The 13,575-nt window shown below is 34.3% G+C and overlaps 2 long non-coding RNA genes and 1 other non-coding gene across 4 annotated transcripts; 1 reads left to right on the forward strand and 2 right to left on the reverse strand.

The window, feature by feature from the left end:
* Positions 1-184: 184 nt before the first annotated feature.
* LOC143240166 (uncharacterized) lies at positions 185-8,098 on the reverse strand. Its single transcript, XR_013021610.1, has 2 exons — positions 7,966-8,098; positions 185-345 (listed from the first exon to the last, which is right to left on the reverse strand). It is a non-coding gene; the product is annotated as an uncharacterized LOC143240166 (long non-coding RNA).
* On the reverse strand, positions 2,966-3,039 carry TRNAT-AGU (transfer RNA threonine (anticodon AGU)). The gene has a single exon. It is a non-coding gene; the product is annotated as a tRNA-Thr (tRNA).
* LOC143240165 (uncharacterized) lies at positions 4,417-12,609 on the forward strand. Of its 2 annotated transcripts, none has more exons than XR_013021608.1 (4): positions 4,417-4,548; positions 5,927-6,149; positions 6,471-10,728; positions 10,852-12,609. It is a non-coding gene; the product is annotated as an uncharacterized LOC143240165 (long non-coding RNA). The 2 variants fall into 2 exon arrangements; XR_013021609.1 differs by having other exon boundaries at positions 10,893-10,907.
* Positions 12,610-13,575: the final 966 nt, after the last annotated feature.

The raw sequence follows: 13,575 nt of genomic DNA on the forward strand, positions 1-13,575 counted from the left end.
TATTGTGTTTTTTTCCAATTTACTCAAAACATTTCCATCAAAAACAAAACACCTATACATGTACCAAAAGGCATAGTTTTCTTACAACTTTTCTTTATATATTTATCATTTATACAAATTATAATTTGATAAAAGGTGAAACACAGTTTCATCCAAAGAAATTCACGAATAAAATAATCTTCACTTGTTTTTTTTCTTTTGCTTTAAAGTAAATATTTCGAATACATACATAACAAGAGTTAATAGGTTACAAAGATATAGCATCTAGCTGTGGTAAGGATTAATCATGACTGGTAAACTGGCCAACTTCAAAAGCAGAGCTTCACCACAGGGCAAAAAAGAACCCTATAAAGATAGAAGTACAGCTTTAACACAGAGTCAACCCATTCCCTAGGCATGGCCAGGTAGTTAAGGCATGCGACTCATAATCTGAGGGTCGCTGGTTCGAATCCTCGTCACACCAAACATACTCGCCCGTTCAGCCGTGGGGGCGTTATAATGTGACAGTTAATCCCACTGTTCGTTGGTAAAAGAGTAGCCCAAGAGTTGGCAGTGGGCGGTAATAACTGGCTGCCTTCCCTCTAGTCTCACACTGCAAAATTAGAAACGGCTGCCGCAGTTAACCCTCGTGTAGCTTTGCGCGAAATTCAAAACAAAACAAACCATTCCCTAGAAAGAAACTGTCCACTAGATACTATGTTTATTATGTAATCTATGTATTAAAAACGCGAATAAAAAATCTCCAAAATTATAATCACAACTAATTTATTACTAATTACAAAACAAGACATGTTTACCATTATTTATTTTCTTCAGCGGATAAATCAAATATTTATGTATACATCTCTAGGTTACGGTGACACCGAATTAATCTGTAATTGAATGAATTACAATGACTCAAGTTCCATCTTAATTATATAATGATAAGGTTACGCAAACAGATCGACCATCTCCTGACGGGATAGCCGCAAGTTTACGAACTTACAACACTAAAATGCGAGATTCGATTCCTTGCGATTGACCCATAAATAGTTCATTGTGTCTTGTTGCAAAACAAACTGTAAACTCGATGTTTTTCAACAAATATAAATGTTGGTGTAAAACTAGAGTAAAAAAATGGCTCTATAATAAAGCACACACACATATATATATGTATATTTCTACAATTTTAAAAGATAAAACTTTAATTTAAGGAAAAATTATTAATAACAATCAGTCTTGAAGTTTTCGGTTCTCAGAACAAAAGTTTTCCTTTTGCTAAAATTCATAATTCACGAAAGTTAAAGAGACAAACAAATAGTTTATTAGCCTATGAAGGATGTCTTTTCCAGCTCCCAACTATAACCATCCTTTGCTATTCATACGTTCATCCAATCTTTTCTTGAACTTATTTAAATTTTGTGCCTCCACCACCCTTGAAGGCACCTCATTCCAAAAGCCAACCACCCTATTTGAAAGGTAATACTGCCTAGATTGCAAACGACTCCTACGCTACCAAAAGTTGAACTTATGGTCCCTTGTCCTATTGTTTTCACTGCTAAACACAAAAAGTTTGATTGATCTATATTATCAATAACCTTAAACACCTCAATCAGATCCCCTCTAACCCTGATCCTCTCTAGGAAAAACATGTTCACAGATTTTATTTCTCTCCTCATAGGACAATCCATCATCCAAGGTATCATCTCAATTACTGTGAACATTCTCCAAGAATTAAATGTTCTTCTTGTAAACAGTACTCTGAATAAGTCCTTAGAAGTGATACACATATATATGTATCAAGATCATTTTATTCAGTCAGTATTTCATGTATTCACATTTAAACTGTAATAATAATTTGACTTGTGAAAACCTACATGCAGAACCTTACATTTTGGACAGTTAACCATCATCTGCTATGTGTTGGACAGTTAACCATCATCTGCCATGTACTGGACAGTTAACCAACATCTGCCATGTATTGGCCCAATGCATCATATGATCTAAATTTTCCTGTAACTCCGCAGCATCATTGGCACAGTTAACCACCCCAAAAAAATCTTAATAAGTTAGATAATCATGGGAATTGTCCCACATTTCAAAGTTTTTTCATACTTGAAGTGTGTGTGTCTCAAAAATAAAATGTATAAGAAAGTAGTTACCTGCAGTAATAACTGTTTGTTTAGTTATTGAATTTCACACAGAGCTATACGAGGGCTATCTGCGCTAGTCCTCCTAATTTAGCAGTGTAAAACAAGAGAGAAAGCAGCTAGTCATCATCGTCAACTCTTGGGCTACTCTTTTGCCAACGAATAGTTAGATAGAACGTAACATTATAACGTCCTCACAGCCGAAAGGACGAGCATATTTGTTGTAACGGGAATTCAAACCAGCGGCCCTCAGATTACTTGTCGAGGGCCCTAACCAGCTGGCCATACCACGCCGAGAAAGTAGTATTGTTAATTAAAAACGTATTATTTACATAGTAAAACTAGAACTGAAAAAAGAACAACAGATAAATGAACGAAAAGAAAACTAACATAAAACTATAATAGTAAAAACTTAAGTGATTAAATTAAAAACAAACCTTCTCTCGGTTCAAAAAACATTTATTAAAAATAAGGCAGAAACGTACAGCACGAGAGGGATGTATGTTTTTGGAATTTCGCACAAAGCTACTCGAGGGCTATCTGTGCTAGCCGTCCCTAATTTAGCAGTGTAAGACTAGAGGGAAGGCAGCTAGTCATCACCACCCACCGCCGACTCTTGGGCTACTATTTTACCAACGAATAGTGGGATTAACCGTCACATTATAATGCCCCCACGGCTGAAAAAGCGAGCATGTTTGACGCGACGGGGATGCGAACCCGCAGATTACGAGACGCACGCCTCAACACGTTTGGCCATGCCGGGTCGAAAAACAGATTTCTTGTCGTTCTTCGAAAAATATCTTTTATAAATGAAGTTTTTTTGTTAAACCGTTTACAGGCACCGGCGAGAATCGAACTCACGATCTCCTGTTTACTAGACAGGTGCTTTAACCAACTAAGCCACGGCGCCCTATACAAAAAGCAACATTTGAATTTTAAAAATAGTATTGGCTCGTTATTTTCCAAATATTTTTGGTTTTTGTTTTGTTTTCCTGATATTTTCCACTTATTAAAATCCAAAAGGACTCGTGTTAAACCTATATCACTTCCTTGTATCGTTTTTTTATGATCTAGCTCCAAAAAGAGAGTTTGTTAAAAGACTTTTTGTGACAAATGCAATAAGGTATATGTGGAAAGAGGATGTTTCTTCACGAGTCATCCCGGAATTTACCTGTGTAACAAAACCGAATTCAATATCCGCTATTCCTTTTTTGTTCTAGAAATTGTTATAACAAACGTATAGAATATGGAAGAATTTTTAAGTTTAGCCTAACAGTTGGCAATTAACTGCACACCAAAATGTGCAGAAGGTGCTCGTACTTTGAACTCTAGGATTTCTGATTTCTCATACCTCACTATAAAAGTTATAGATAGTTTTCTCACTGTTCAATCACACAAGAACAATTTTAGCAAAATTCTGAAACAAGACGAAACCGAAACATTGAAAATTAATAAAAGGTTCGTGTACTGTTAAGTAATAAATTTAACATTATTTGGTGTAAAAACTAATTTAATCAGATTAAATTGGCACTAAAGCTTGGCCTTGTGGTAAGATTTGTGGTCATTTGTGTTATAAAATATTATATGTTGCTAGTAAATTAGACACCCTCAACTTAAAACACTAAAATCGGGGGTTCGATTATCCAGTGGAGATAACCCTTTGAAAAGCTTGGTATTAATAAACATCTTGTAACACATACTAACTCATTACTTCAAGTCTCCCCAGTAGCGCAGCGATATGTCTGCGGACTGACATCGCTAGAAACCATGGTTCGATACCTGTGCTGGTGTTTTAACTGTGTTTTTGGTTGCCCTAAAACAACCAAATCACTTACAATTTACATTATTGCGCACATTTTCCTATGACACGTTCATTTATTTATATTACAGTACGTTAGTTCTCAACTAACCATATCGATCACTATTATAACAGAAAATATTCGTCCAAGAATGTACATACGTTTATCATAAAATAAATTTGCAACAGTATGAAAACATCATGAAATATATCTCGTGCCAGCTTCTGACTTCAGAAATTATTAAATTTGAACAAAAGTGGTTCATTGATAATACTATTGTATCAGAATTTCATAATACTACTAGAATTTCTGTTCTGTGTAGGAAATGTCATAAAAAAGTATGAGTCACACTATGACTGCGTCACGACTGAAGTCCAGATAGGACGTATCATAACAACACAATGTGAATTATAATAATCGTTTCTTCTATAAACAAGGACATAAATCGTGGCTGGGATTGGACGTACCGTCCGGATATCCTGTTTCAACCACTACTTCCACTGTGGGCAACTATATTTATTATACCGCTAGCCTGTATTAGTTTACAAGGTTTCGCCTCGTTTCTTGCAACGACAGTTGTCTTGTGTGATTCACATCTTGGAATTCATCTACAATTTAGAGTAAGTTTACTGACTTTGTTATTTAGGGTATAGATTAATGTCGTGTTTCAATAATATCACACTTCTCACCCTCTTACGTTAATAAGGTAAACTATTTATATTTTGGTGTGTTTTTTTTATTGTTGTTGTTTTGTGTTTTTGCTTCAAATATACGCGCTTTCAGAGCGTTCACGCACAAGCGGATTCAGGAAACCTGCCTTTCGCAGCGTTGTTATTGGGGGCGCTAATAATTTGTTTGTTTGTTATTTTTAGATGTTTCCCATTTATGTTATTACTATATTTAACGATGTACTCAGTAACTCTTTTCTCAAGCTCAATTTAAACTCCATGGCATGTATCCGAAGCGTCGTTCCTATTGGTTGTACTTATAATCTTAAAAGTAAGTCCTAAAGATAGTATACTGTTATAGTAACCGGAAAGAAACTGGTTATTTGGACTTCAAAAGTTTGTTTATATCGTGAAAACAAAACAAAAAAACTTTAAAAACACTTCGCTACGGGCCAGGTGGTTAAGGCACTCGATTAGTAACCCGTTGGTTCTAATCCCCGTCACACCAAACATGCTCGCTCTTTCAGCTGTGAGGGCATTATGATGTTACAGTCAATCCTACTATTCGTTGGTAAAAGAATAGCCCTAAGGGTGGCAATGGGTGGTGATGACTGGCTGCCTTCCCTCTAGTCTTAGGGCTGACTAGCGCAGATAACCCTCGTGTAGCTTTGCGCGAAATTCATATCAGTCTGTTGTAGCTGATGTCAACTATGTAGTTTGGCTCTTTGCCAAAAACCCTGAGTGATTAGTATGTTCTCGAAAGGTTCCGAAACATAGTGGAAACAATGATAAAAAAATACAGTGTTCAAAGTACTAGATTGACCAACATATCAAAATAATTCGTACATACAATAGAAACTGGCAAGTTTTCCAACGCTTGTTTTGTAAACTTCATATTGTTAACTACATGCAATGTAACATCTGATTTAGTATTCGGCATAAAACTTTTTAAATTAAGAATGTTCTGTTTCTCAAAATAAAAATAAACGAAACTTGCTGTCCTCTCAATATTTTATGATTGTTCGTAATTATCATAAAAAACTACTAATATTTTGAGATAGAAGTTTAATAATTATTTGGTTATTTTAGCGAAATGTAGCTATTTAATTAAAAGCTTTTGATGCACTTTTCGAGAAATAAAAATTTATGACATTATGTATGTTCCAGACAGATTAAGTAATACCCTTGACGCCCTCTATGGATATATTTAGAAATATAATAGACTGACAAGTAACATTTACGGAGTTATTAGACCATTCATTTGATATTATCAGTGTGCGTAAAAACCTTAAATTAATATTATTTTCAATATTTTATCATTTTTGTGTAGAATACGGTGTGCTGATAGAAACCATGTCATCTAATCAATTATTTAAGATCCTTGAAAACTCTTCAAGCAAGCGTGCAGCTCCTGTTAATAGAAACAACAGGATACCTTTACAGAGTTCTAACTCTAAACAAACTCCAAAAATAAATAGTTCTCCCAAATCATCCAAACCAGCTCCTCAATCTACCCCTCGCCCACCAGCTCTGAATAAATAAGTTAAAATAATGTAAGTATATATATATATATTTTTTTTAATGTAGCATGAGTTACATAATACAACAATTAATATAACATAAATCGTCGTCCCGTTACACCAGAACCAAAAATAAGACTATATACGAGTTTTGGTGTGACGTTTATAAAATATATCATTCTAATTACGGTGTTCTCCACCAGGATAAAAGAAAACTTATATTATTGAAACTTAATTTTTATTAATTCTCACATTATTTCGTATCAGTTTTTAGCCTCGTTATAAGTTTACATGATTTTTGCCAGGGTAAAAAAAAATATAATACTGAGATTTAATTTGTATTAACTCACATAGGCATGGAACAAATAGTTTAAATCGGAAAGAATCCAGCAGAGAAACCTCGTGTAGATGAGACAACAACTAGACTACTTCCTCTAAGTGCTCGAATTCAGCATAAGAAAGTTCCCATTGCAAAACATTAAACGTAGTTTTTATATATATTTTTGTATCGAATTTTACACTGTTTATTTTGTATTTACTAAAAGTATTCGATGAAGAAATATACGTTTTGTACTCCATTTAACTTCTTCATTTTTCTCATCTTTGTAATATCTACGTGTTTTTTTATCTCACTCAATGTATATATCTTAATAAATCTAAAAGTTGTTGTTCTTTGAAAAACTTATATAAGCCATTTTATTGTATGTTTGTATGTTTAGCATAATAAAATTAATTGAATCTAAACATTTTTATTTGTATTTAAAAAACAAACAATATTAAGAACTGTGTGTGTGGTTTCATATAGTAAAGTCACATCGGGCTATCTGCTGCGCCCACGAACAGGGATCGAACTGCTGATTGTAGCGTTATAAGTCCGTGAACTTATCGCTGTACTAGCGGGAAGGGGTTGTAATAGCAAGAAGGATAACAATATTGTCTTTAATTAGTAACCTGAGTTATTATTCTCGACGAATCAGATAACACTTGCGAAGTGAGCTCACCCAATTGCCTGTTGGCAAACTGATCTCACAGCTGTTAATCACTGTTTTCTTTTTCAGAAACTTGAGAAACTATTGAAATATTTTAAGACATCACTGTACCTTGGGAGGACAAGATTTACATAGATTTTTCAAATTAATAACTTAGAAGATTTGGACATAGGATGTAGTTGAACTTTCCATAAGATTACAAAAATTTTAAAATATTCCACATAATATTTGCTTATAATAACAAGAGTTTTTGACATAAGACTTAAACAGTATTGTTGTAGTTTCCATAACTTTTACACTTTTGATTTCTGTTAACAAATTAGTGTATATTTCAACTTCTCTCGCGCCACTTAAGATAATTTGCCTTTTATTATGTGCGATGCACTACTTAGGTGTTCGCCGGTGTAAGTTGTTTGCGTCATTTTGAGCGAACCTTGAATATGTTGGTCAAAAAATGGTTTATGTTTAAAGTAGAAATTATTATAGTGAAAATAGAAAACGGGATTTAACAGAGGTTAAAGGTTTAAGGTTTCAAATTTTAAACTGGGGACATCTTCGGTCAGTATTTCTCTTTATATTCTATGTTAAGAGAAGGAAGGCCCGTAGTAACAAAAAGTCACTTGACTGTTAAAACTCGTCAGAAATTTTTCTAGTCCTGCAACCTTTATTTACACACAAACACAAGTGTATTTACTTTGCTGTGAACTGCATAGCCACTTACTGCGTTGTAATGCACTGTTGTTTGTATTTTAAACTATAAACTTGTCAGTAAACACTTATACTTTATGTAAACCTGTGTCTTATCTCTTTCTGTATAACTCAGTTCCAGGATTTAGCAGATCTAACATTGTATTCCTTACCTGTAAATTGGCGTGTGACCTGAGTAGAGAAATGCTTCAAACTGAGGCAGGAAACAGTTAAACAGGATTAAACATTCTCTTTACTTAAGACTTTTGCCTTTGTTGGAAAGTTCTCTAGAAACCATCTTTTCGCAGCCATCAGTTCAGGATATTGAGAAATTAAGGCCAACTGCACGCATCCTATCAATTCTCCTTGAGGTTAAACATCGGGAACCACTCGTGACAGAGACTCAAAGGACGAGAGACATCAGTGGTGGGCTTCACCAGCACAAGCTGTTTCTTTTATTCTAACAACAAGAAAAAGGAACTTCGACTACTTCTGTTTATTGAAAGTCTCAAACAGCTGACAGATACCTTGATTTTAATCACTACCATTCTGCTTCACAAAAAGATATGGTTTTTATAATGCTAATGGAAAGACCTCATAATATTTGTCTAAATTAATTTGATTGTGCCAAAGAACATTAGTGTGTCACAAACGTCTTCAATGATGAAAAATATATAAGATATTGCATTTTAAAATCTACTAGAACTATATTAATGAATAATCTGACATTAAACAAACACTTAAAAGAATTAATATTATAATCACTTAAAGCCATATTTTAGTCCATCTAATAAATCCCATTCAATCTCAAAAAATAATTAATATTTTAATCACTTAAAGCCATATTTTAGTCCATCTAATAAATTCCATCCAATCTCAAAACTGAATTAATAATGTATATATAATTCTCTGTGAAATATTTAATGAAACGCATTGAACAATACATAGATGCATTAAAGGACATAAAAATGAAATCCTATCACAGCGACTTCTCAGATTTAGCACATAATGCTCCCCGCTAATACAGCGGTGTGTCTACGGATTTACAACGCTAAAATCAAGGGTTCGATTTCCCTCGATGGGCTCAGTAGATAGCCCGATGTAGCTTTGCTATAAGAAAACGCATAACGTACCACATTAGCACATACTATTCTTACATAAAATCACAATCCAGGTTGAACAAAAATAGCAGAGTTATAAATAAACCCAATAACAAATCACAAAACATTTCTCAGGAGTCAGGGTATCATAGGTGAAAAAACTCAGTTTTATAATAGCTACCAATACAATTGTATTACAGAAATATCACGTGCTACTACCGTAAACGTATTTAATTAGCTGTCATAATTATTCCCAATACACAGTAACTACTGAGGAAAATTATAGATTAAACCGAAACACATAGCAGGGTTTTAATCCCCAGTTTTTTTATCTTCTTTTAACCTTTTCGTTTGTCTTGAATTTCACGCAAAGCTACAGGAGGGCTATCTGCGCTAGCTGTCCCCAATTTAGCAGTGTAAGACTAGAAGGAAGGCAGCTAGTTATCACCACCCACTACCGACTCTTGGGCCACTCTTTTACCAACGAATGGTGGAATTGATAGTCACATTATAACGCCCCCGCGGCTGAAAGAGTAAGAATGTTTAGTGCGACGGGGATTCGAACCAACAACCGTCAGGTCTTGACATTTCTCTAACGTGAACAAATTAAAAAAGAAGTATTTGTACTCTACTTTTAAAAGTTAATATATTTGCAATTTTTTTAAAGTATTAGTATTTTATGCTCCAAGTGTACAATTTTTTTAAAGTATTAGTATTTTATGCTCCAAGTATACAAAATGTATTTATTTCAGTATTTCCAAAGCTTAATTTCTAAGCACAGTTAGCTATACGACAGGATACGCTTAGCTGGTACAGACTCTCACCACTGATCCACTCGCGGTTGTCTCAAAACGAGAGATAACGGGCTGGTATTCATCTTATATAAATCTTCTTGTTAAAAGTGCATAATATAGTTAAACCTATAATTTTTATTTCATGTTACGTTACTATATTTATCAAATGTAAACATCTTATTATGATTTTTTTAAACTATCGCCAATTGCTGGTCGAAGGCCCGGCATGGCTAAGCGTGTTAAGGCGTGCAATTCGTAATCTGAGGGTCGCGGGTTCGCATCCCCGTCGCGCCAAACATGCTCGCCCTTTCAGCCGTGGGGGCGTTATAATGTGACGGTCAATCCCACTATTCGTTGGTAAAAGAGTAGCCCAAGAGTTGGCGGTGGGTGGTGATGACTAGCTGCCTTCCCTCTAGTATTACACTGCTAAATTAGGGACGGCTAGCACAGATAACCCTCGGGTAGCTTTGTGCGAAATTCAAAAACAAACTGCTAGTCGAAACTGCCATCTATTGAGAGAGAGAAGTAACAATTACAGGAATTCAACATGATACAGTATGGCATGCAGACCAACACTTTAAATACATTAATACTATTATAAATGTAGTGTATAGGCATTTTATTAACTTAATTTGAACAGATGGTGCACATTCAGCTATGCTATCTTCACTTATTAGTGTCTTAATATGTTAGACCTCAACAACTCAACGTTAGTCAACAATATAATGGTTTGGTTTAATTCCATCAACTTAGACGGGCAGTCCAGCGTTTTGTTCATTTGTAGTTTCACTTAATGTTTTATTTTATAAATTTCTAATCAATAGTTACTTTGTTTGTATTCGGTCTCTTTTTGTTTGTTTGTTTGTTTTAACTCCGTGATATATACCTCCTATTGCTTGTGCCTTCAACCTTAAATACAAATCGGTGAATCTTAGAATACTATATTACGATGGTTAGTGGCAAGGAATTTGATTGTTTAAAAATACATTCTTGTTTGTTATTGAGCCCAAAACTACAGGGAGGGACATTTGTATTTTGCCAGGTTTGTGGCAGTATAAACCCTCAAACATAACATTGTGCCAGGTTTGTGGCAGTATAAACCCTCAAACATAACATTGTGCCAGGTTTGCGGCAGTATAAACCCTCAAACATAACATTGTGCCAGGTTTGTGGCAGTATAAACCCTCAAACATAACATTGTGCCAGGTTTGTGGCAGTATAAACCCTCAAACATAACATTGTGCCAAGCGGGTATTTGAAACTCAAAAACTTCTTTACATCCACACAAAAGAAAAAAAAACAACTTTTAAATATTTATCTTCCGCAGTTTTTAGCGTTATATAGCAACTTTCTGACTGAGATATAAGAAAAACATTATCTATACATCCATACTCAACATGTTTTATTCAAACATACAATACAACAATAATTGATCACAAATTTACCGTTCTATTTTTACACAATAATACGTTGACTTAATTACTAAGTTCCTTGCCTCTCGTAACTTGCACATTGTACAGTTTACTACAAATAATTTAATATTTGCTTTCTTATACAACACGGAACTGTTTTTCAATGACGATAAACATATTTTTGTTTCCTTAAAAAAAATCAAATACAGAAAACTGTCCTATAAATATTCTAAGACTATTCAATATTCAAAATTGCTATGAATAAGTTTTATTATAGAAGTCTAACAATCTTTGGTTTCACAACAGTTTATTCATCAAACTCAAAGCCTTTTTATGTTCTGATTTAGTTCATACTTTTTATTTTAAATATGTCAAGCTAATTAAATATACGATGCCGAGTTAATATAAAAATAACGTGACGCCATCTATGAATATGTCTAAAAATAAAACATCCTAACAACTTACATTTACGCAGTTACTATAAAATATTACTTCTGAAGATTATTTACAAATGTACATTGAAAAAACACACCTTAAACTACTAAATTTATTTGATTTATAGAACAAGGTGTGTCGATAGAAAACATGTCTTCCAAACAACCATTTGACATGAAAGTCGACCCAACCAGGACAGTAGCTCCAATTAACAGGAAAGACAGGAAACCACTACCAGATTCGGGCTCTAAACCTACGAAACCTCCAAAAGATAATAATCCTCCAAAATTACCTGAACCGTCTCTTCAATCTACCCCTCGCCCACTGACCTTCAAAAAGTAATCCTGAGAGTGTGAGTCGAGTTAATTTTACTTATGTAACGTGTTATGGATTTTGTGCAAGACGACATCATGGGTTATCTGAGCTTTGCACACCTAGAGGAATCTAACCCTAGTTTTTATCGTTTTAAGCCTTCAAACGTACCGATGATTCATCGAGTGATATTAAATAAATAAGTTATACATTTAGTGTGTCCAACTTTGTGACGTTAAGTCTTTACCAAACCTGTTAGACCTTTATATGAACTTCCACGGGACGTAAATAAAATACAATATTTTTAATTCCTATGTTCTCCACCAGGATAAACAAAACTTTTATAATTATAAACGTATTTTTGGCTGTAATTTAACTACTGTTTCTGCTATTTCGCACAGATGTGGGAAAACCCGGTTTAAATCAGTCGAATGGCGTTGTCTATCTGAAACAACGAATATTCTAACTTCTCGATCTTGACATAAAAACAAAACAAAAACCTTTTACCCTGAAATACGAAATCCAGTTTTACAAGTTTTTTGGAAGCCTTAAATTATAAAGTGTTTTATGATGAATATATTAAAGTATTTTCGTCATTTCATTCGTGTAAAATAATCGTATGATTTTTATTTTGTTTTTTCAAAAGCGTTGTATGTATCTTAATAAATCTAGGAAGTTTTATTCTTTCAGTGACTGATATCGGTTATTTTCCTGTACGTTTGTAGATTTGAAATAATAAAATCGGTGAACCACCGTTTTAATTATTCGTTTCCATATTTCAATTCAATGTAAGAATTTCAAAAAAACTTTATTCAGCTACGAAACTTATTACTGTTAATTTTTTTAATTCTTTTATCTAAACAGTTGTGGTCAACTCATGACACTGGTAATTAACAAATTATCGCATGATGTAGCACATTTAGCAGGTTTTGTTTAGAACTATCGCACACGCCAGAAATGTTAATAAAAACCAGTTAATATTATTAAGTATCTCACTTTTAATGCCTTGTTAATCAACCTGCCTATGGACTTTGGTTTCGGATTGGTAGATCTGTTAAAAAGGTTTCCTTTGGGGTGATATTTATTACTAGGAATCTGAAAACAATCTGTTAAGAATTATATTTGCCTTTAGCAAACACTAAGGTTCGGCATGGCCCGTTGGGTTAAAGCGTTAGACTCGTAATCTGAGGGTCGCGGGTTCGAATCTCCGTCGCACCAAACATGCTCGCCCTTTCAGCGGTGGGGGCGTTATAATGTGACGGTCAGTTCCACTATTCGTTGGTAAAAGAGTAGCCCAAGAGTTGGCGGTGGGTGGTGATGACTAACTGCCTTCCCTTTAATCTTACACTGCAAAATTAAGGACAGCTAGCGCAGGTAGCCCTCGTGTAGCTTTGCGCGAAATTCAAAAAACAAAACAAACAAACACTAAAACTTGTTCCTTTTGTGTGTTTGGTATAATTATGGAGTTGGCTGCTGTGTTAACTGACTGTTTCATATTTTAGCATCGTTGTTAAAGGTTCCTCGCTAGGACAGCGGTAAGTCTACGGATTTACAACGCTAAATTAAGGGGTTCGATTCCACTTCGTGGACACAGCAGATAGCCTGATGAGGTTTTTTTAATAAGAAAACACACACACAGTCGTTGTTAAGGCAAATTTATACACTTTGTATTTTAGTAGAATTGTCAGCAGGATTGTATTAACGTATAGATAGAGTAGGTGGCTGCTTTG

Source organism: Tachypleus tridentatus, chromosome 13, assembly GCF_004210375.1.
Source record: "Tachypleus tridentatus isolate NWPU-2018 chromosome 13, ASM421037v1, whole genome shotgun sequence".
Lineage (NCBI taxonomy): Eukaryota > Metazoa > Arthropoda > Merostomata > Xiphosura > Limulidae > Tachypleus > Tachypleus tridentatus.